Raw genomic sequence first — 22,603 nt, forward strand, 5'->3', positions numbered from 1 at the left:
GAGGTGGCCTTACACATGCTGGGGGGCCTTGCCCTGTGCTGGGCGGCCCCCAGCATATGCAGAGATGAATGCAGATCTGGCTGCGAATGCAGCCATCTGGATTCAGCATGTTGGAATTTACACCAGATTGCCAGTGAGCACTATGCATACTGGTATCAAGTTTCTTCTTAGCTGGAACATATTTTGGTCACTACGGGGCATATTCAGTATTTTCTCCATAAATATTAACGCAGCTATCACAAGCAATGTTCTGTGGTGTTTCAGCCTCTCAATTCATTTGGAAAGTATGGTACCACTGAGGCATAAGGCACCAGGCATCTAGTGCCTCATAGTGAATTGAAAGGCTGCATTCTTATTGGGATTCAGCACACATAATGGCTGCCAGCGTTGTCTGTAGACAATAGGTACATTTTTAACTTCCATAAATGGCAACATATATGGCCATGCCCAGGTGTATGGAGAACAATGTGGGTACCTTGTATCTATCTACCTCTTTCACATTTCTGTATATTTCATTTTGTAAACAAATAGAGATTTTTTTTTATCATACACTGATGTTTACATACAGTATCTGGAAATAATATTTTTATGTTTATGTAGAATAAAAAAAAAGACATGATGTTTGTGTCAGCTCTGGTCTATAATACTGAAGGACAGGTTTCCAGGTGTATATATTATGTGACTTAGAATTTAATAACTGATGGCATAGGCTAAACACACAAAACTGAGATGTTCGGTGTGGCCATACCACCAGATTTAAGTGTATTGTAAGGTTAGGTACACACTAAAATGATCTCTTCACGATTTGTGATATTATTTGGAACGACATATCATGAAGATTGTTTAGTCTGTAATCAGGATTATGCACTCCCATGGGTTGCATAAGAGATCTCCCGGTTGGCCATGTTGCACAGCCAATCAGATGATGCGGCGCTGTGCAGTGTAATGAAGGAATGAAAAGGTATTGTTCCGTCGTTCATTACATTGCATAGTGTGTACGGGCAATCCTGCATGGTCTGGGGTGAAGCAAATTCATCCCAACCATCGCCAAGATTGCCTGTCACTGTAGTGAGTAAACGGCTTAAAGGGAGTGGCCGTTAACACATTAATGTAAGATCTGCAATTCCAACTACCATCATTAGAGGTCACTGCAGACCCCTTCCGTCTGTATTTATTGTGCTCTCATATATAGGTCATATGACCGCCGCTTGGGATCCCCAGCAGTCACCATGCTGATGCCAGGATCCCGAGCGATCAAATGCCCGACAGTTGGCATACGACTAACAGGGACTATTCCCACTCGTGGGTATCCACGACACCCATAGAGTGGGAATAGAACCTGTGGTGAGCCAGCGAGCCCCACAAGGAGCTCTGTTGCGCTCATCCCCCGACGGCATTCTACGGTCGGGATTCCGGGATCGGTATGCTGACCTCCGGGATCCCCACCGCCGATCTCACAGCCCAATCCATACAGTGTATACAATATATATAATAATCTGCTAGGGTCTGTCCTGGCTCCAACATGGATACCCAACAACGCCGATTGCTAGGGAAACGGGGCAGATCCTAGCCTAGCAGGAGCAGAGGAGGAACGCGCCACGGGGAATGAGGAATATATAGGGGTGGGGTTTAGCATGGGAGGGGTAGAGTGGGGGGCTGCAGATGACGGGGAGGGGTGGGGTGGAGTGCAGCAGGCACAAACTGAGGTGACACTGGGTCCCTTTACTAATTCTACCATATAGTTTGTAGGCATTTTTACAACAGGATTAATATACTGAGTAACATATGGTTAAATGCATTTGGCAACTATATGCTTACATATCTATTATATGTATATATTTGTTGAAAATGTGATGTTGCATACCTTTCCATAAAAATATGAAAAGATATCTGAAAATCCTTGATAAAGCTGATCCACCTTCTTCCATCAAATGCCTACACCCACTAACCCTCCAGAACTTCCCCTGCGTTTGGTCGTGTTGTAAGCTGGTTTTCTATATGTTGGAACGTGTGTGTTACATGTGATCTAGGTGTGGGGTGTACAGCTGTGTGCATTATAGGTTAGGTATTTTAATCTCCAATTGATTAAAAGATGATTGATGAGTTCAAGGGCCGCAGCACAGGCACTTAAAAGTGCTATATGTCAGTCTGACATATCGTGCTCAGCGGTGCTTTATACTCCCGCGCCGTGGTTGCCAGGTACTTACAGCGGAGGGCTCCGGTCACTTCAGGCACACACCCGCCGCCGCTCTCCTGGATCGCATGGCCGCATCTTTGGGAGGAGGTGAGAGGGTCCCCCCAGACGGGAACCGCTGAAATCGCGATCCGGTGCGGTCTCCGGAGATAGATCGCGCGCACTGGCTTGGACACTGTGGCCGTACAGGGAACCCACTAGACTACAAAGGCAAGGGGCACAGGTTGAATTTCTCATAATTCGTTTTCTATAGGCCCCCCAGTACCCGGTGGTGAAGTCCAGCAGAGGGGAAAGGGCGCTGACCTGTAGCCCCTCCCCCAGCCCCATTTACTGAAATTGTTCCCGCCCTGGAGCTGCATCTCTCTTCTCCCTCACTCCCTGTCAGCTTTTGGGCGCCATTACACAGAGCTGCGCTGATCCTGGGACTGCTGGACAATGTCTCCTCTGTAAAACCGCCTGCCTCATCAGCGCTTTGCATTTACAGGACACTTAAGTATTCTACATGTCATTTAGACAGTGTTAGTTAAGAACAAGTGCACAACTACAGGGATATTTAGTACAAGTATCCTGTGATATACAGCCAGCCTTTACTGTGCATTGTTATATCTGTATACATACATAGCTTTACTTAGTAGTCCAGTTACTTAGAATTGCTAGTCCAGTGCAGTTTTATTGTTGGTTGTAATAATTTCTGCATTGTACATGTGACTGTGTGTGCCAATAGCTATTCCGTGTATCTCACACATATCGCTATCCCTATATTCTGTACCCTGAGGGGGTTAAGTGCATCATGGTTCTCATATAATATAGTGTTACCCAGGATATACTACTTTTGTATTTTCCTCTGTGTGTGTTTCAGTCACCATATACCTCTTAAATTCTCTGTTTGTGCTTTGCAGTCACACTATACAGGTTTTTTTGTCAGGTACTTTGTCTGGTTATATTGTACTATTACGCCATAAGGTTACGCTTCACAATAATGTCTGCTAAACAGGGCGGTAGATCCATGGCTGATCCTGCGCCGTGCAGTGCTGACACCATGGATTGCTTGGAGGAAAACATTGCAGCTGAGGGTTCAGGAACCGGGGGTTCTATACCCCTCAGTCAGTCTGCAGCACCAGTGACACACCAAGACCCACCTTGGGCTGCTTTTTCTAATTTGCTGACTACGCTAGTATCTAGACTTGCTCCCCCTGTGGGACCACCTGTGCCATTACAGCCACATATTGTCCCTGCAGTTAATCCGCCATGGGCAGATAATCTGTCCACTCAGTTACAGCAATTAAATCAGTCTTTGGCTAAACAAAAGCCTAACCCTCGCCCTCCTAGGACCAAGGGGTCCTCTAAGCGGGCCATTACTTCATCACAATCCACACATGTTTCGGATACTTCATCCGATGAAGATGGCTTATATACTGACTCCATAGACACTGATATGGATGCTACTGATGGGAAATCTATTACACAGGTGGATGTTCCTAACCTCTTGGAGGCTATCAGACTGATTCTTCAAATTGATGATGACACCGAACCTCCAGATACCTCTAAGAAACCTGATAAGCTCAAGCGTCAGAAGGTTACTAAATTAGTTTTACTCCATTTTGATGGTTGACATACGTTAGGAATCCTGGGAGTATCCAGGAAAGATATTCTCCCTGTCTAAGAAGATGCTAGCTCATTATCCCCTCGCTGTGGAGTTAAGTAAAAATTGGGAAACACCGCCACCGGTGGACTCACAGGCCGCGTGTCTCGTGTTGTCATCTGCTCTTCCTGTCACTTCTCTGAAGGAACCGACGGATAAGGGTTGCTTGAAGTCTATTTACACTCTTGCAGGAGCTGTGCATAGGCCCACTATTGCGGCTTCTTGGACTGCAAAAGCTATTGAATCCTGGGTTCAGGAAGTTGATGCGGAGCTACCATCTGATTTTCCTGATAATGCTAGACAGTGTCTTTCATATATTATTACAGCCTCTCATTATATTCAGGAGGCAGCATCTGATGCCGGTGTCCTAGTGGTCAAAGAGTCTACTACGTCCATTCTGGTTCGCCGGATTCTCTGGTTGCGGTCCTGGTCTGTTGATCTGGACTCTAAAAAGACATTGGAGGTGATCCCCTTTAAGGGAAACATCCTTTTTGGGGATGATCTCAACAAGATTGTTGCTGACTTAGCAGCCGCTAAGACTGCCTGTCTGCCTAGTACTAATTCTTCGGCTCTGAAGGCTAAAGGTACTTCCTTTTGCTCCTTTCGACCTCCAAATAAAGCAAAAGGTCAGGCATACCCGAAACAGGCTCGCACTTCCAAATTCACTAAGCCCAAGCCTAAACGTTCCTGGGCTGCCCGTCAGCCTGCTTCCAAAACAGACAAACCTGCTGCATGACGGGGCGGGCCTCCCCCTGGGGGACCCCAGCGTGGGAGGCCAACTTCTGCGGTTTGCTCTAGTGATGTGCACCGGACATTTTTCAGGTTTTGTGTTTTGGTTTTGGATTCGGTTCCGCGGACGTGTTTTGGATTCGGATGCGTTTTGGCAAAACCTCCCTGAAAATTTTTTGTCGGATTCGGGTGTGTTTTGGATTCGGGTGTTTTTTTACAAAAAACCCTCAAAAACAGCTTAAATCGTAGAATTTGGGGGTCATTTTGATCCCATAGTATTATTAACCTCAATAACCATAATTTCTTTTTCATCCACTAGGGGTCACTGGAGTACTTTTGGGATATGGACGGCTTCCGTAGGAAACAGCACTGAATATTTAAATTTAGAACACTCCACCCCTCCATATCCCCGAGTACCTCAGTGTTTTTTCTGTGCTCGAAGTAGTAACAGCTCTGTGGCTGAGTCCACAATTACTTTGAATTTTTTTTTTTTTTAGAATATTTTTTCTATTTTATACACATCCCTTTCCCCCTTCCAAAAGGCAGGGTCAGGGATAGTGCAAGCTGCTGATAGCAGCAGTGGCGTGTCGGTCCTCACTGAATGAGCACCCTCACAGCCACACAGAGATCTCCTGCACACAGGCTGGCCGGCGCTTGTGCAGAAGCCCTGTCGGAGCCTCATCACAAGCAGCAGGAGTGAAGGTATGTGTACGGGGCGGTCAGCTCCCGCTGCCGCCCCGAGGTGTGGGGACATTGATTTCAGGCGCTGGGATCCCTCTACTGACGGCCGCCCGCCGCCGCTGCTCCGGCCGCCGCTTCTCCGAGCCCCACTGCTGCTCAGGCCGCCGCTTCTCCGAGCCCACCGCTGCTCGGCCCCGCTACTCATAGCGCTTCACAGCGCGCTCCCCGTCCCGCTTCCCGGCTCCCGCTGGCGGCCCCACGCTACCCGCTGCCCGGCCCGCACTGCAACGGAGCAGACAGGGGGGCGGGGGGGGGGTCATTACAGGGGCTAATAACAGAATAGAAGGGAAAGCAGCAGCATCAGCAGTATGACAAGCTGTTTTATACTGGCAGGGATTTTACACAGGCTGTTTATAATATCGGTTAAGAATAGAAACTGCACTGTGATTATAACTTTAAGCATGGCAGCCATTTTTAACCATGCTTCCTGTGTCTTCCTGCTGTGATTCCAGAACGTTCCAGTACTACATCTCTACTCCACCGGAGGCGCAGGGGTGTTAGTGGGAATTTGGGATCACATTTCATAGTACTGGCCACGTGTACTGCACTTGGTCAGATATATATATATAGAGACACCTTACTACTATTTTACTGAGTCGTGCAAGTGTCTGTTTTTTTTTTGTGTATTGTATTGTCTGTCGCCATAATGAGTAAGGCACCAGCAAAAACTAAAAAGCATAATTGCAAAGTCTGTAGCAGTGTGTTACCGGATGGATCTGCCACATGTAAAGTATGTTTTGTGGATTCGGTTCAGAATACAATTTCTGCTCCGGTTTTACAGCCAATTTCCTCACCGAACCCTCCTTGGGAAATGCTAGCCAATGTACTGGCTGGGTTGCAATCAGAATTGGCCGCCGCTCGACAAGAGCGGGAAACGGCAAGATCTGAGTCTAGGGTGAGACCGCCAGAACTACCGGAGGCGTCTCAGCCTTGCGAAAGGTCCAAATCCAGTTTGGGTAAACGGGATAAATTTCATATGTCTTATGATTTTCCAGTTTCTGCTATGTTGCATTCTGACGATTCCATGCCAGACCTCACGGAACAAGATGAGGGTGAGGAGGGCGAAGTGGAGTCAGAGAGTGAGGATTTTAACAGCTCCGGCATTGATAATCTCATCAGAGCGGTGCGTCAGTCTCTGAGGTTTACTGAAACTGAGGAGCCTCTCACAAATGATCAGGTCGTATTTACTAAACGACAAAGAACTCCAATAAGTTTTCCTGTCTCGGAATCTCTTAATCAGATGTTAGTAGAAACACGACAGAATCCAGATAAACGGTTTTCTATACCTCGCAGATTTAAGTCTAGTTACCCGTTTCCAGACTCTGTAACATGTACATGGGAGAATCCACCAATAGTTGATTCGTCAGTGTCGAAGCTTACCAAGAAATTAACCATACCAGTGCCAGCGGCTACTACGCTTAAAGACCCTTCAGATCGCAAGATAGAAACTATGCTAAAGTCCATGTATGTAGCAGCAGGAGTGATGCCGAGACCTGGCTTGGTTGGCACCTGGGTCACTAAGGCGCTCATAATATGGATTACAGAACTCAAATCTGCCTTACATGACGAAAACCTGATACTTCTTGCTGATCAAATGTGTGAGGCTGCAGAGTATCTCTGTACAGCGTCTACTGACGTCTGTCAGCTCACTTCTCGTATTTCATCGTCGCTAGTTACGGCACGACGAGCACTCTGGCTGCGTGCTTATCAAGCGGAGGCAGAGGTCAAACGAGGTATAGAGGCGTTGCCTTACGATGGCAAGAAGTTGTTTGGTCCTTAATTGGACGCATGGATTGCTGAGGCTACGGGAGGTAAGTCGGTTTTCTTACCATTGCCTCCACCGGTACCAAGAAGGAGGTACGCTGGACCTTCGTTCAAATCCTTTAGACCTCAGTCCTTTCGAGGACGTGGCAGAGGAACAGCCACGCCTGCTAGACGTGGTCGTGGACGTGGTTTCCAACAAACCAACACAAGTCGCCAGGACGCTAAGGTTACCGACAAACCAGTGGCATGACGGGCTACCAGCCCATCTCGGTTCTCCGATTGTGGGAGCACGCCTTCAGACGTTCCATTTGGCGTGGTTCCACACATCCGCGGATAGGTGGATCCGCAATTTAGTGTTAAAAGGTTACAAAATAGAGTTCGACTGTCTTCCGCCTCTGCGGTTTTTCAAGACAGGATTGCCTCTGTCGGACGACAAGAGGGCGGTTCTGCAAATTGCCATTCAGTCCCTACTGGATTCAGCAGTTTTGATTCCGGTCCCTGTACATCAACAGGGTCAGGGTTATTATTCCAGTCTGTTTGTGGTACCGAAGCCGGATGGCTCAGTCAGACCAATATTGAACTTAAAGGGTCTCAATCAGTACGTAACTTACTACAGATTCAAGATGGAATCTCTGCGTTCCGTGATTGCGGGTTTAGAGCCAAAGGAATTTATGATTGCGCTAGATCTCAAGGATGCGTACTTACACATTCCGATTTGGCAGCCTCATCAGAGACTCTTGCGGTTTGCAATACGCCAGAACCATTACCAGTTTTAGGCTCTACCGTTTGGTCTGTCGTCAGCGCCTCGGGTATTCACCAAAGTGATGTCTGTGATGATAGCTCATCTCAGATCCCTGGGAGTGACAATAGTTCCGTATTTAGACGATCTGCTCATCAAAGCTCCGTCTCAACATATGCTTCTCCAATATGCGCTGCTAACATACAATGTACTAGTTCACCACGGTTGGATTGTCAACTTCAAGAAAGCACATCTAATTCCGTCTCAACGCCTTCAATTCCTAGGTATGATTCTCGATACGGTCAATCAAAGAATTTACCTATCACAACAGAAAGTACAGATTATACGCCATCTAGTACAATTAGTGCTCAAGCCACGCACAGTGTCTGTACATTTGTGCATTCGCCTCTTAGGCACAATGGTGGCAGCTTTCGAAGCGCTTCAGTTCGGAAGATTTCACTCGCGTCCATTTCTACTGAATGTGCTCGAACAGTGGTCGGGCTCTCATCTGCAGATTCACCACAGGGTGAGGTTGTCGCCAAGTGTCTCTGCTCTGGTGGCTCAAGGAACACAATTTAACCGCAGGGAGACTGTTCGGCGGCTGGAATTGGATAATTCTAACGACGGACGCCAGTCTCAGAGGTTGGGGAGCGGTAGTTCAAAATTGTCAGCTCCAGGGTCTCTGGGCGGATCACGAAAGATTGCTGTCTATAAATGTCCTGGAACTCCGCGCAATTTACAATGCGCTACGACAAGCAGTGCACATGCTTCGCTCTCAGACTGTCCAAGTGCAGTCAGACAATGCGACGGCGGTCGCATACATCAACAAACAAGGAGGAACGAGAAGCCACATGGCAATGCGGGAAGTAGCTCGAATCCTCAATTGGGCGGAATACCACCAGGTGATATTGTCGGCCGTGTTCATTCCGGGAGTGGACAACTGGGAAGCGGATTATCTCAGTCGTCGGGATTTTCATCCAGGAGAATGGGCATTAAATCCAGAAGTGTTTCACATGTTGGTTCAGCGATGCGGTTATCCTCAGGTGGACCTGATGGCGTCTCAACACAATCATCAAACGCTCCAGTATGTGTCCAGAACAAGAGATCCAAAGGCAGTGGCGGTGGATGCTCTCAACGTTGCGTGGCCGTACAGCTTTGTGTATCTGTTTCCACCGTTTCCGTTGCTCCCTCTGGTGCTAAAACGGATCAAAAGAGAGGCTGTCACAGTCTTACTAGTGGCGCCTCATTGGCCTCGGAGAGCTTGGTTCTCGGATCTCCGCGGACTACTCGCAGACGAACCTTGGCTGCTCCCTCTGCGTCCGGACTTGTTACAACAGGGTCCGTTCCTTTACCCCGATTTAGCGCGGCTGCGTTTGACGGGGTGGCTGTTGAGACCGCCCTCTTAAGAAGAGAGGGCATTCCAGAATCGGTTATACCAACCATGTTACGAGCTAGGAAGCCAGTTACGGCAGCTCATTATTACAGAATTTGGCGTGCCTATATAGGTTGGTGTGAAACTCAGAAGTTTCCGACATCATCTTTCAAGTTATCCCGTCTTTTGTTATTTCTACAGACGGGCTTAGATGGAGGACTGCGTTTATCTACACTAAAGGTGCAGGTATCTGCGTTGTCAATTTATTTTCAAAGACGATTGGCTCTATTGCCGTCGGTACACACTTTTCTGCAGGGTGTCCTCAGAGTACAGCCTCCATTCATTCCACCTACAGCGCCATGGGATTTGAATCTGGTTTTAGATTTCTTACAGTCTTCATATTTTGAACCCTTACAGCAAGTGGATATTAAGTTTCTCACTTGGAAAAAGATTTTTCTTCTAGCCTTAGCTTCGGCAAGGCGTGTTTCAGATTTGGTTGCCTTGTCATGCAAGCCACCGTATTTGGTGTTTCATGATGACAGAGCGGAACTTCTGACGAATCCCGCTTTCTTACCAAAGGTAGTGTCATCTTTTCACATCAATCAACCAATAGTAGTTCCTGTGTTGACAGCACATTCTGGAACTCTGGATGTGGTACGCGCATTACGCGTTTATGTATCCCGAACGTCTTCAGTTCGTAAGACGGATACGTTGTTTGTTCTCTATGATGCTGCCAAGATGGGTTGGCCAGCGTCTAAACAAACCTTAGCCAGATGGATAAAACTGACCATACGTCAAGCTTACCTTCATGCTAGGTTACAGCCGCCTACATCAGTAACAGCTCATTCCACACGTTCTGTGGGAACTTCATGGGCAGCTGGTCGGGGAGCTTCTACGACGCAGCTTTGCCGTGCGGCTACATGGTCTTCAGTGCACACGTTTGTGCGCTTTTACAAGTTTGATACGTTTGCGGCATCAGCATCTAGCTTTGGCCGCCTAGTGTTACAGGTGCCAAACAGCTCTCCCGCCCACGGGGGAAGCTTTGGTACGTCCCAAGAGTACTCCAGTGACCCCTAGTGGATGAAAAAGAAAATAGGATTTTGGTACTTACCAGGTAAATCCTTTTCTTTGAATCCATAGGGGGCACTGGACGCCCACCCAGAGCAGTTTTACCTGGTTTGTGGTAAGTTCAAAGGATCTTATGGTAACACACTCTCACCGACTGGTTGAAATTTATCAAGTGATGGTTATGGTGTCAACTGTTTAGTTGTCTGGACCGTTATGGGTCAACTTCGTTGTTGTCCGTTATGTTATATGTAATACTCCATTGTCAACCTCTCTATAGTTCCTGTTCGGCTCAGTAAAAAAACACTGAGGTACTCGGGGATATGGAGGGGTGGAGTGTTCTAAATTTAAATATTCAGTGCTGTTTCCTACGGAAGCCGTCCATATCCCAAGAGTACTCCAGTGCCCCCTATGGATTCAAAGAAAAGGATTTACCTGGTAAGTACCAAAATCCTATTTTCCACTCATTTTCAGTCTATTCTGAACACCTCACACCTCACAATATTATTTTTAGTCCTAAAATTTGCACCGAGGTCGCTGGATGACTAAGCTAAGCGACCCAAGTGGCCGACACAAACACCTGGCCCATCTAGGAGTGGCACTGCAGTGTCAGACAGGATGGCACTTCAAAAAAATAGTCCCCAAACAGCACATGATGCAAAGAAAAAAAGAGGTGCACCAAGGTCGCTGGATGGCTAAGCTAAGCGACACAAGTGGCCGACACAAACACCTGGCCCATCTAGGAGTGACACTGCGGTGTCAGATAGGATGGCACTTCAAAAAAATAGTCCCCAAACAGCACATGATGCAAAGAAAAAAAGAGGTGCACCAAGGTCGCTGGATGGCTAAGCTAAGCGACACAAGTGGCCGACACAAACACCTGGCCCATCTAGGAGTGGCACTGCAGTGTCAGGCAGGATGGCACTTCAAAAAAATAGTCCCCAAACAGCACATGATGCAAAGAAAAATGAAAGAAAAAAGAGGTGCAAGATGGATTTGTCCTTGGGCCCTCCCACCCACCCTTATGTTGTACCTCTCTCCACTTCAATCTATCCTCAATGCTGCTGCCTGGCTCATTTTCCTCACCAAACGCACTACGTCTACCTCTCCTCTCTTACTAGACCTTCACTGGCTCCCCTTCCCTTTCAGAATCCATTTCAAGCTTCTCACACTCGCTTACAAAGCCCTCACCCACTCCTCTCCCATCTACATCTCTGATCTCATCTCCCTTTACATTCCCACACGTCCTCTTCGCTCTGCTAATGCACGACGACTTTCCTGCCTACGGATCACCTCCTCCCACTCCTACCTCCAAGATTTTTCACGTGCTGCACCACTTCTCTGGAATTCCCTACCTCTCCCCCTAAGACTCTCCACCTCTCTACAAAACTTCAAACGGGCTCTCAAGACCCACTTCTTCACTGTCAAAGTCAGAAAAATATCATGCTACACGTTGCCATATATTCCCCATGCGCTTGCCCGCTGCACATGCACATTCTCTCCCGTACGTGCGCATACTCAGTTGCGTGACGGCGCCTCCTCGGCCATGCGCTCGAGCGCATGGTATGTGCATTTACGGTAGAGTTTGTGTGCGTCTAGCGGGCGACTCAATCGTTACATAATAAATCCAAATAGTGCGTTTTATAGATAATGTTCCCCTTAATAATAACTGTAAGTTTGTTTAATGTAGTTGGTCCCTGGACAAAAGAATTCCTCTTTTCATGGTACAAGGAGTCAGACAGGGTTTGAGCAGTTGTGTTTGGTACCTAACTAAAGAACATTTTATTAGAAACAATCCGGTGCTGGTTAGGTAAAGATGAATCGCTCCTGCGTATAGTTATGGCCATTAGTAGTTTCTGGACATTTATTTATTGTCCATGTGTTGGAAATCCTGAGTTTCCCTCCCACCTGAGCAATTTGATATAGTCACAGCCCACCTGTTCAAACTAACCTATGACCTTTTGTTATGATGCGAGGAGACATTCCTGTGTCCAATGAACAATGAGATTATAGGTCCCTTTGTAGTGTACTGTATGTAGTGTATATAAGAACAAGCCAGCCTGAAGCAGCTCAGTCTTTTCTCCACAACGGTTTTCATCATTGACTAACCCAGAGCTGGTAACCAGGACTAGCGCAGCGATTCATTCCTAGTGTGTGTAAGTAATTCTCTGTAATCAACTTGTTCCCTGTTTGTATTGGCCATACTCTCTCTCTCTCTCACTCTGTTATAGTATAAGATTGTGACGCTATTGTATATTTCTGTCTAGATATTCTGTTAGAATGATATGTTAGCTTGTAGTGTGTGACTTGTAAACTGTTTCCCCTTTTCGATATAACTAAAAGCTTGTTAGTAAAGGTGTTGGAACCTCAGCAGGGTGTCTGTGTCATCCTAACCCTCTGTTCTACACTCTCCATGTACCCCATCTGTGTCACCCCTGTCTGTCTACCCCTCCCCTTTAGAATGTAAGCTCTCACGAGCAGGGCCCTCTTCCCTCATGTGCTTATCCTTTCTTACTTTAATAATCTTCAACTGCATCAACTCCAGCAGTCTTCTGCCACCTGATACTTATTCCAGTGTCATCTGCTGATGTAACTATGTTTATTTACCCTGTACTTGTCCTATACTGTCATCAACTGTAAGTTGCTGTTTTCCTGTTTGATTATTCATGTACTCTGTAATTGGGCGCTGCGGAGCCCTTGTGGCGCCATATAAATAAAGGATAATAATAATAATAATAATAATAATAATAATAAACAGGACATGCACACTTTAACAAACCCATCATTTCAGCGACAGGGTCTGCCACACGACTGTGACTGAAATGACTGGTTGGTTTGGGCCCCCACCAAAAAAGAAGCAATCAATCTCTCCTTGCACAAACTGGCTCTACAGAGGCAAGATGTCCACCTCCTCCTCATCGTCCGATTCCTCACCCCTTTCACTGTGTACATCCCCCTCCTCACAGATTATTATTAATTCGTCCCCACTGGAATCCACCATCTCAGGTCCCTGTGTACTTTCTGGAGGCAATTGATTATAATTCATTTTGATGAACATCATCTTCTCCACATTTTCTGGAAGTAACCTCGTACGCCGATTGCTGACAAGGTGAGCGGCTGCACTAAACACTCTTTCGGAGTACACACTGGAGGGTGGGCAACTTAGGTAAAATAAAGCCAGTTTGTGCAAGGGCCTCCAAATTGCCTCTTTTTCCTGCCAGTATACGTACGGACTGTCTGACGTGCCTACTTGGATGCGGTCACTCATATAATCCTCCACCATTCTTTCAATGGTGAGAGAATCATATGCAGTGACAGTAGACGACATGTCAGTAATCGTTGGCAGGTCCTTCAGTCCAGACCAGATGTCAGCACTCGCTCCAGACTGCCCTGTATCACCGCCAGCGGGTGGGCTCGGAATTCTTAGCCTTTTCCTCGCACCCCCAGTTGCGGGAGAATGTGAAGGAGGAGCTGTTGACGGGTCACGTTCCGCTTGACTTGACAATTTTCTCACCAGTAGGTCTTTGAACCTCTGCAGACTTGTGTCTGCCGGAAAGAGAGATACAACATAGGTTTTAAATCTAGGATCGAGCACGGTGGCCAAAATGTAGTTCTCTGATTTCAACAAATTGACCACCCGTGAATCCTGGTTAAGCGAATTAAGGGCTCCATCCACAAGTCCCACATGCCTAGCGGAATCGCTCTGTTTTAGCTCCTCCTTCAATGTCTCCAGCTTCTTCTGCAAAAGCCTGATGAGGGGAATGACCTGACTCAGGCTGGCAGTGTCTGAACTGACTTCACGTGTGGCAAGTTCAAAGGGTTGCAGAACCTTGCACAACGTTAAAATCATTCTCTACTGCGCTTGAGTCAGGTGCATTCCTCCTCCTTTGCCTATATCGTAGGCAGATGTATAGGCTTGAATGGCCTTTTGCTGCTCCTCCATCCTCTGAAGCATATAGAGGGTTGAATTCCACCTCGTTACCACCTCTTGCTTCAGATGACGGCAGGGCAGGTTCAGGAGTATTTGCTGGTGCTCCAGTCTTCGGCACGCAGTGGCCGAATGCCGAAAGTGGCCCGCAATTCTTCGGGCCACCGACAGCATCTCTTGCACGCTAATGTCGTTTTTTAAATAATTCTGCACCACCAAATTCAATGTATGTGCAAAACATGGAACGTGCTGGAATTTGCCCAGATGTAATGCACGCACAATATTGCTGGCGTTGTCCGATGTCACAAATCCCCAGGAGAGTCCATTTTGGGTAAGCTATTCTGCGATGATGTTCCTCAGTTTCCGTAAGAGGTTGTCAGCTGTGTGCCTCTTCTGGAAAGCGGTGATACAAAGCGTAGCCTGCCTAGGAACGAGTTGGCGTTTGCGAGATGCTGCTACTGGTGCCGCCGCTGCTGTTCTTGCTGCGGGAGGCAATACATCTACCCAGTGGGCTGTCACAGTCATATAGTCCTGAGTCTGCCCTGCTCCACTTGTCCACATGTCCACATGTCCGTGGTTAAGTGGACATTGGGTACAACTGCATTTTTTAGGACACTGGTGACTCTTTTTCTGAGGTATGTGTACATTTTCGGTATCGCCTGCCTAGAGAAATGGAACCTAGATGGTATTTGGTACCGGGGACACAGTATCTCCATCAAGTCTGTAGTTGCCTGTGAATTAACAGTGGATAACGGAAACACGTTTCTCACCGCCCAGGCTGCCAAGGCCTGAGTTATCCGCTTTGCAGCAGGATGACTGCTGTGATATTTCATCTTCCTCGCAAAGGACTGTTGGACAATCAATTTCTTACTGGAAGTAGTACAAGTGGTCTTCCGACTTCCCCTCTGGGATGACGATCGACTCCCAGCAGCAACAACAGCAGCGCCAGCAGCAGTAGGCGTTACACTCAAGGATGCATCGGAGGAATCCCAGGCAGGAGAGGACTTGTCAGACTTGCCAGTGACATGGCCTGCAGGACTATTGACTTTCCTGTGTAAGGAGGAAATTGACACTGAGGGAGTTGGTGGTGTGGTTTGCAGGAGCTTGGTTACAAGAGGAAGGGATTTAGTTGTCAGTGGACTGCTTCCGCTGTCATCCAAAGTTTTTGAACTTGTCACTGACTTATGATGAATGCGCTGCAGGTGACGTATAAGGGAGGATATTTCCGAGGTGGTTAACGTCCTTACCCCTACTTATTACGGGTGGTAGTCATGTGACCGCCGGTCGGCTGACCGACAGTCACATGACCTCCTCCGTGAGCCCGACGGCTCACTATCCCGATGGTCGGCATGCCGACCAACAGGGACTATTTCCACTCGTGGGTGTCCACGACACCCATAGAGTGGGAATAGAACCCGTGGCGACCGCAGGTCGCCACCGAGCCCGCAGCGTGGCGAGCCCGCAAGGGGCTTGCTGCACTCGCCCCTCCCCGCCGGGATCCCGGCGTCGGTAAGGTGACCGGCGGTCAGGAGACCGCCGGTCACCCGTACTACACCCCTTATTACAGCTTGACAAAGGCAACACACGGCTTGACACCTGTTGTCCGCATTTGTGTTAAAATAATTCCACACCGAAGAGGTGATTTTTTTTTGTAATTTGACCAGGCATGTCAATGGCCATATTCGTCCCACGGACAACAGGTGTCTCCCCGGGTGCCTGACTTAAACAAACCACCTCACCATCAGAATCCTCCTTGTCAATTTCCTCCTCAGCGCAAGCAGCACCCATATCCTCATCCTGGTGTACTTCAACAGTGACATCTTCAATTTGACTATCAGGAACTGGACTGCGGGTGCTCCTTCCAGCACTTGCAGGGGGGCGTGCAAATGGTGGAAGGCGCCACCTCTTCCCGTCCAGTGTTGGGAAGGTCAGGCATCGCAGCCGACACAATTGGACTGTCCTTGGGGATTTGTGATTTAGAAGAACGCACAGTTCTTTGCTGTGCTTTTGCCAGCTTAAGTCTTTTCATTTTTCTAGCGAGAGGATGAGTGCTTCCATCCTCATGTGAAGCTGAACCACTAGCCATGAACATAGGCCAGGGCCTCAGCCGTTCCTTGCCACTCCGTGTCGTAAATGGCATATTGGCAAGTTTACGCTTCTCCTCAGACGCTTTTAATTTTGATTTTTGGGTCATTTTACTGAACTTTTGTGTTTTGGATTTTACATGCTCTCTACTATGACATTGGGCATCGGCCTTGGCAGACGACGTTGATGGCATTTCATCGTCTCGGCCATGACTAGTGGCAGCAGCTTCAGCACGAGGTGGAAGTGGATCTTGATCTTTCCCTATTTTACCCTCCACATTTTTGTTCTCCATTTTTTAATGTGTGGAATTATATGCCAGTAACTATCAATAGCAGTGGCCTACTACTATATATACTGCGCACAACTGAAATGCACCACAGGTATGGATGGATAGTATACTTGACGACACAGAGGTAGGTAGAGCAGTGGCCTACTGTACCGTAATGCTATATATTATATACTGGTGGTCAGCAAACTGTGCAAAACTGAAATGCACCACAGGTATGGATGGATAGTATACTTATTGACACAGAGGTAGGTAGAGCAGTGGCCTGCTGTACCGTAATGCTATATATTATATACTGGTGGTCAGCAAACTGTGCAAAACTTAAATGCACCACAGGTATGGATGGATTGGATAGTATACTTGACGACACAGAGGTAGGTAGAGCAGTGGCCTTCTGTACCGTACTCCTATATATTATATAATGGTGGTCAGCAAAATGATGCACTGTACTCCTACTATATACTACAACGCAGCACAGATATGGAGCGTATTTCAGGCAGAGAACGTATAATACTGGTGGTCACTGGTCAGCAAAACTCTGCACTGTACTCCTCCTATATAATATACTGGTGGTCCCCAGTACCCACAATAAAGCAGTGTGAGCACAGATATATGCAGCACACTGAGCACAGATATGGAGCGTTTTTCAGGCAGACAACGTATAATACTGGTGGTCACCGGTCAGCAAAACTCTGCACTGTACTCCTCCTATATAATATACTGGTGGTCCCCAGTACCCACAATAAAGCAGTGTGAGCACAGATATATGCAGCACACTGAGCACAGATATGGAGCGTTTTTCAGACAGACAACGTATAATACTGGTGGTCACTGGTCAGCAAAACTCCTCCTATAATACTGCTGCTCCCCAGAATAAAGATATGCAGCCCCCTGAAACAAAGTGAGAGGACGCCGGCCACGTCCTCTCACTATCATTTCCAATGCACGAGTGAAAAATGGCGGCGACGTGCGGCTCCTTATATAGAATCCGAATCTCGCAAGAATCCTGACGTTCGGGCGCGCTCGGGTTAACCGAGCCATACGGGAGAATCCGAGTATGCCTCGGACCCATGTAAAATGGGTGAAGTTCGGGGGGGTTCGGTTTCCGAGGAACCGAACCCGCTCATCTCTAGTTTGCTCAGGCATGGTTACAGACCACTTTAGATGCCTGGGTTAAGGAAGTCGTCACTCACGTATACGCCATCTCTTTCAAGAAACATCCCGCTCACCAGTTTTGCTCAACAAACATCCCTTTGGATCCGGCAAAAGCAAAAACTCTGCATTTGGTGGTACAATCCCTCCTGGACACAGGGGTGATAGTGCCGATGCCTCTGGCTCACAGAGGCAAGGGGTACTATTCAACGTTGTTCCTAGTTCCGAAAACGAATGGGTCCTCCCGGCCCATTCTCAACCTCAAGTCTTTGAACAAATTTGTAAAGGTTTCCAAATTCCGAATGGAATCTCTTCGCACTATTGTTCTGGCCTTGGAGCCCATGGACTATATGGTATCTCTGGACATACAGGATGCTTACCTGCATATACCTATTGCCATGTCGCATCAGAAATACCTGCGGGTTTGCTATTGGCAACCTACATTTTCAATTCTAGGCCTTACCTTTTGGTCTGACCACAGCTTCGAGAATCTTCACCAAGGTCATGGTGGTCATGACGGCTCTGCCCCGCCGTCAGAGTATCAGGATCCTGCCGTATCTGGACGACTTACAGATGTAGCCACCTTTATCTTGACTGTTTCTCCGCCGAGACGGGCGTTTAGCCACGCTAAGGCGATAGCTGAGTTTAATCACAGGCAGGCGCGTTGAGACGATCTAGATACTCATCATGCATTACACATCTCCACCACTGTGTGGCTAATGCTCCACTAATCCAGTACTTTCGATCGTACAGTATAGCGGCGGATTGATCTACAGCTCTGGCAATACTGTAGGCGTAACGGGAGGCGGTGGAAAAAGTATGGAGTACTGTACAGTACTGTATGTGTATGGAGACGCAACTACAGTAATTGTGTAAAAGGAAGAATGTACAGTACAATGTATAAACACCGTGCTTTTAAAATATATGAGCGTCTGAGTTCGCTAATGCATAATGGGAATGGAGGACTAGCAGAAGGCGGAGGAAAACACCGTGCTTTACAAATGCGAGCGTCCGAGTCCTCTAAGGCATAAACCAACAGCAATGGGGCGGGGGCCGGGCGCTGTTTGCAGTACTTTCACACATGAAATTGGAAATCTCTCATGAGGCGTCGTGGGCTAGGGGTGAAGGCTCCCAACTCCCTCGCTGGGGGTCCAGGGTTCGAGACCTGATGTGCTTTCTTTCTTTTTTTTTTTTTTTTTTTTCTGTAATAATGCACTGTATTATTTTATTTACATTGTAAGACAGTCAATGGAAGGATGCACACAGGTTTCACATAAATCAAAGTACATCTGCAGGAGCGATTCTTTACGCTAAATGCACCCAAACAGCGTGAATGAAATGAGTGTATTCTGACGCTACCAACTAAGCAAAACAGTACTGTAGATCTTCAGCGTTTGTGTATTGCACAGGACCTGAATTTCCTCCCTGTGCAGGCCCCCAGGGGGGAAGGGCGATGGGGGTAGGGGGGAGACGATGGAAAATACTGTGCCTTTGAAATGCAATTACATGAGCGTCCGAGTACACTACGGCATACTGTAAACCAACACCAATGGGAAGGAAGTGCCAACCTTATTTTTAATGTGTTCCCGTGACATTCACTTTAACATTTTTTTTTTTCTCTCCAATACAGTACATCCAATGGAAGGATGCACACAGGTTTCACATAAATCAAAGTACATCTGCAGGAGCGATTCTTTACGCTAAATGCAACCTACAGTACGGTACTGTAAGTGAGCAAAACAGTACTACAGTGGGCGTTTGTGTATTGCACATGACCTGCATTCCCTCCCTGTCTACTGCATGATCTGTGCAGGCTCCCATGGGGGAAGGGCAACAGGCTAGCAGGAGGCGGAGGAAAACACCGTGCTTTACAAATGCGAGCGTCCGAGTCCTCTAAGGCATAAACCAACAGCAATGGGGCGGGGGCCGGGCGCTGTTTGCAGTACTTTCACACATGAAATTGGAAATCTCTCATGAGGCGTCGTGGGCTAGGGGTGAAGGCTCCCACCTCCCTCACTGGGGGTCCAGGGTTCGAGACATGATGTGCTTTCTTTCTTTTTTTTTTTTTTTTTTTCTGTAATAATGCACTGTATTATTTTATTTACATTGTAAGACAGTCAATGGAAGGATGCACACAGGTTTCACATAAATCAAAGTACATCTGCAGGAGCGATTCTTTACGCTAAATGCACCCAAACAGCGTGAATGAAATGAGTGTATTCTGACGCTACCAACTAAGCAAAACAGTACTGTAGATCTTCAGCGTTTGTGTATTGCACAGGACCTGAATTTCCTCCCTGTGCAGGCCCCCAGGGGGGAAGGGCGATGGGGGTAGGGGGGAGACGATGGAAAATACTGTGCCTTTGAAATGCAATTACATGAGCGTCCGAGTACACTACGGCATACTGCAAACCAACACCAATGGGAAGGAAGTGCCAACCTTATTTTTAATGTGTTCCCGTGACATTCACTTTAACATTTTTTTTTTCTCTCCAATACAGTACATCCAATGGAAGGATGCACACAGGTTTCACATAAATCAAAGTACATCTGCAGGAGCGATTCTTTACGCTAAATGCAACCTACAGTACGGTACTGTAAGTGAGCAAAACAGTACTACAGTGGGCGTTTGTGTATTGCACATGACCTGCATTCCCTCCCTGTCTACTGCATGATCTGTGCAGGCTCCCATGGGGGAAGGGCAACAGGCTAGCAGGAGGCGGAGGAAAACACCGTGCTTTACAAATGCGAGCGTCCGAGTCCTCTAAGGCATAAACCAACAGCAATGGGGCGGGGGCCGGGCGCTGTTTGCAGTACTTTCACACATGAAATTGGAAATCTCTCATGAGGCGTCGTGGGCTAGGGGTGAAGGCTCCCACCTCCCTCGCTGGGGGTCCAGGGTTCGAGACATGATGTGCTTTCTTTCTTTTTTTTTTTTTTTTTTTTCTGTAATAATGCACTGTATTATTTTATTTACATTGTAAGACAGTCAATGGAAGGATGCACACAGGTTTCACATAAATCAAAGTACATCTGCAGGAGCGATTCTTTACGCTAAATGCACCCAAACAGCGTGAATGAAATGAGTGTATTCTGACGCTACCAACTAAGCAAAACAGTACTGTAGATCTTCAGCGTTTGTGTATTGCACAGGACCTGAATTTCCTCCCTGTGCAGGCCCCCAGGGGGGAAGGGCGATGGGGGTAGGGGGGAGACGATGGAAAATACTGTGCCTTTGAAATGCAATTACATGAGCGTCCGAGTACACTACGGCATACTGTAAACCAACACCAATGGGAAGGAAGTGCCAACCTTATTTTTAATGTGTTCCCGTGACATTCACTTTAACATTTTTTTTTTTCTCTCCAATACAGTACATCCAATGGAAGGATGCACACAGGTTTCACATAAATCAAAGTACATCTGCAGGAGCGATTCTTTACGCTAAATGCAACCTACAGTACGGTACTGTAAGTGAGCAAAACAGTACTACAGTGGGCGTTTGTGTATTGCACATGACCTGCATTCCCTCCCTGTCTACTGCATGATCTGTGCAGGCTCCCATGGGGGAAGGGCAACAGGCTAGCAGGAGGCGGAGGAAAACACCGTGCTTTACAAATGCGAGCGTCCGAGTCCTCTAAGGCATAAACCAACAGCAATGGGGCGGGGGCCGGGCGCTGTTTGCAGTACTTTCACACATGAAATTGGAAATCTCTCATGAGGCGTCGTGGGCTAGGGGTGAAGGCTCCCACCTCCCTCGCTGGGGGTCCAGGGTTCGAGACATGATGTGCTTTCTTTCTTTTTTTTTTTTCTGTAATAATGCACTGTATTATTTTATTTACATTGTAAGACAGTCAATGGAAGGATGCACACAGGTTTCACATAAATCAAAGTACATCTGCAGGAGCGATTCTTTACGCTAAATGCACCCAAACAGCGTGAATGAAATGAGTGTATTCTGACGCTACCAACTAAGCAAAACAGTACTGTAGATCTTCAGCGTTTGTGTATTGCACAGGACCTGAATTTCCTCCCTGTGCAGGCCCCCAGGGGGGAAGGGCGATGGGGGTAGGGGGGAGACGATGGAAAATACTGTGCCTTTGAAATGCAATTACATGAGCGTCCGAGTACACTACGGCATACTGTAAACCAACACCAATGGGAAGGAAGTGCCAACCTTATTTTTAATGTGTTCCCGTGACATTCACTTTAACATTTTTTTTTTCTCTCCAATACAGTACATCCAATGGAAGGATGCACACAGGTTTCACATAAATCAAAGTACATCTGCAGGAGCGATTCTTTACGCTAAATGCAACCTACAGTACGGTACTGTAAGTGAGCAAAACAGTACTACAGTGGGCGTTTGTGTATTGCACATGACCTGCATTCCCTCCCTGTCTACTGCATGATCTGTGCAGGCTCCCATGGGGGAAGGGCAACAGGCTAGCAGGAGGCGGAGGAAAACACCGTGCTTTACAAATGCGAGCGTCCGAGTCCTCTAAGGAGACTGGAGGGGGGCGAGGTTCAGGGGGAATTTTAAGAAAAATTACTTCACAGAAAGTGCAGTGGACAAGTGGAATAGCCTCCCATCAGAGGTGATAGAGCCTAAAACAGTAGAGCTACAGTATTTAAACATGCATGGAAGAGACATACATAAGGATATCCTTACAAAGAAATAAGGATCAAATAAGGTTTGATGTAAAAAAAAGGTTAAAAAAAAGAGGCAGATTAGATGGGCAAAGTGGTTCTTACAGTATTTGTCATCAAATTCTATGTATCTGTATGCAGACCCTCCAACATGACCCGCCGCACTGCTCTGTTTCTAGACTTCCCTCTTAATTTATGATTTCCATCACCTGTGTTGAACTAGTTATATGATAAGAAAGCTGTTTCTTCACAGGTG

Source organism: Pseudophryne corroboree, chromosome 10 (assembly GCF_028390025.1).
Source record: "Pseudophryne corroboree isolate aPseCor3 chromosome 10, aPseCor3.hap2, whole genome shotgun sequence".
Classification (NCBI taxonomy): domain Eukaryota; kingdom Metazoa; phylum Chordata; class Amphibia; order Anura; family Myobatrachidae; genus Pseudophryne; species Pseudophryne corroboree.